Raw genomic sequence first — 2,500 nt, 5'->3', positions numbered from 1 at the left:
CGCTTGTATTGTGAAGATATCCGTTCTCATTCTATAGCCGAGGTCTTGCGAAGGGGCGCGTCGCTGCGGCCTCTCTCGGGATCATTAAAAGAAGTCGATCAGTCTGCCGTCGTGCTTGCCATTGCATCTTTTTTATAGCGTCCCGGACACGCAGGGCCGCTTGGTTTGTTTAAGGTGTCTCTTGTTGGCCGTTGCATTAAGATTCGCCGCTTATCTTCCTTCGATCGTTTTGATTATCATTGAGGAAGGGCGATAAGGCCAGGGGTTCTGGGGTGCCGGATGGTAGATTTTGTTTTATTTTCCTTTCGTTTTAAAATGTTTAGTCGGTCAGGTATTTGGATTTATGGTCGAGGTTCGCGTGGCGGTTCTGTCCTCGTGACCTTCCTCGTCTATTATCTTTATTGCAATTCGTGATGATGTAGGAGTTGTGGAAAGCTGCGAGACAGGAATTAAGAGAGTGCATGCATGTCACTTGTTTCTTCGCCGAAGGAATGGGATTTTTATGAGCTTTTATAAAACACTTATTAGATTAATGGTATGGATTTAATGGATTTTTTTTTTTTTTTTTTTTTTTTTTTTTTTTTTTTTTTTTTTTTTTTTTTTACGGGTGGATGGTCCTTGGCAGGGAAACGAATAAAGGTTGTTTGCTTTTAAAAGGGAGGTTTATTTTAGTCTTTTTTATGAGCCAGAGGACGATTTGCTTTTGTAAGTGTGACTGGTGTTTTTTTTTCCACTGGTGTCACTCCAGTTGTCGTCTTGACTTGATCTATTTATTTTTTTTGTCAGACTTCATTCGGATATTGCTATTCCTTCCAATCAGCCGGTTTGTTAAAATTGTGCCGGGCCCGACCCAATGAATTTTCATAAATACAGACGCAGAAATAAAGGCATATCTGTCTATATATCTGATGGATATGCATTTAACCATCTATTTGCCGGGTTGATATGCGTGTCTAGACTGATAAACATGCATTTATTTTCTTTATTTATGCATGTCAAGTATACGAATATTCTTTGGGTCGGGCCTCGCACAATTCTAACAAACTGACCGTATGTCTTCAGTTTCTTTTAGTACTACACATCTGGCTGGACCTATGTGTGTTTGTGTCGTCATAGGAACGTACATTAAGAAGGAAATAAAACATATGAAACTTCATTTGATGAAACTCCACGTATATCAAGAAGGAAATAAATAAAATGGATGAAAAATTCACTTGATGAAACTCCACGTATATCAAGAAGGAAATAGATAAAACGGATGAAAAATTCACTTGAACAAACTCCCTCTGGGCAGGTACATGTGCGCGCTGTTTATCGAATCTAACATTTCCTCCATTACACGACCCTGTTGTGAACCGCAGTCTGGCGCGAGCGAGATGGCGATTAAGATTACCGGGTTGTGTAATCTTTTAATGAATGAAAATGAAGGTTGCGCGATTACGAGGAACATTATCCCCGCCTGATGACGCGTTATCAAAATGACACGCTAATGGAGGGTTCTTTGTGTCGTACTCAAGGCAGTTGGTTTTCAGTGTGGCGGGGAGGGGGAGGGGGGGTGGCGGAGGGGGAACGGGGTGGTGTCGGCAGGGCGGAGATGGGGGGGGGTGAGGGGAAGGCCACGCAGGGGGAGGGAGAACGTTTTTTTTTTTTTTTTTTTTGTCTCGTCGGGATGAGGGAAGTAAACGTTTGATGTGGAACGTTTTTTTTTGTTATTTCTGCCTTACGCAACGGGGTGTTATTGGTGATTAAAGGAGGTAGGTTGGTGTGTCGACGTTGGTGTGTCGACGTGATGTGTGTGTGAAATGTAGGTTTCGGGTTGCAGTGGGGAACGAAAAAGATAACGAAAGAGCGTGTATGCTGAGATGATAGAGACCTTAGTAATTAAAATAGGTAAGTGACAGCCTTAACGTAACGGAATAACTACAGGTTAGCTCTTAAAGCAGATGGATTTTAGCAGAGTGCCTGGAAATGCGATAATGATATTAATAATCATAATAATCATAATAATAATGATAAAAATCGACATACAATGGGAACGGAGTCGCCATCACAGACTGGAGGTAGAGTGACTGCAGCGCTTGATCGCGGAGGTGGAGAGACTGCGGTAGAGTCTTGAAGCAGGTCGATGCCGAGTCGCCGCGGGTTCGTGCAAGGACGAGGCGCAGCGGCGGAGACCCGACCGCTTCCGCCAAAGTGTCAAGCTCGTCAGCGGCGGTGCAAGGGCGGCTTCGTCGGGGGGGGGGAGGTTGCGTGGAGGGGAGGGGGGGAGTGGGAGAGGTCGGGAGGAAGGGTTGGTGTGAGGGTCTTGGGAGGGTTGGGGTTTTGGAGGTGGTTCTTGGAGGGATTGTTGATTTATTTGTTTCGTTTTATTTCTTTTCAGGTGAGGATGATGGCGGTGGGTCGCTTGCAGTTCGGAGGATGAGGTTAGTGGTCTTCCTTCGGGTAAACGGGAGGCTCAGGTTTCCTTTGCCAGCTGATGTGCAAAGCGTTCGTGCTTGCG

At 44.9% G+C, this 2,500-nt stretch overlaps 1 protein-coding gene across 2 annotated transcripts in view; it reads left to right on the top strand.

Annotated features, from left to right (window-relative positions):
• LOC113804138 (adenomatous polyposis coli protein) overlaps window positions 1-2,500 on the top strand; it is a 360,688-nt gene that overhangs the window by 13,095 nt on the left and 345,093 nt on the right. The window contains exon 1 of one of the 2 annotated variants that reach the window (XM_070138166.1): window positions 2,406-2,423. The exons of the other annotated variant lie outside the window; for it this stretch is intronic. The gene's annotated coding sequence lies outside the window, so the exon portion shown is untranslated. Of the gene's footprint in view, window positions 1-2,405; window positions 2,424-2,500 lie in introns of those variants that run through there. 2 annotated transcript variants of the gene reach the window in all.

The sequence above is a fragment of the Penaeus vannamei genome, chromosome 24 (genome assembly GCF_042767895.1).
Source record: "Penaeus vannamei isolate JL-2024 chromosome 24, ASM4276789v1, whole genome shotgun sequence".
Classification (NCBI taxonomy): Eukaryota; Metazoa; Arthropoda; class Malacostraca; order Decapoda; family Penaeidae; genus Penaeus; species Penaeus vannamei.
Note: the sequence above shows the minus strand (reverse complement) of the source record. Positions and strands in the feature narration are given on the sequence as shown.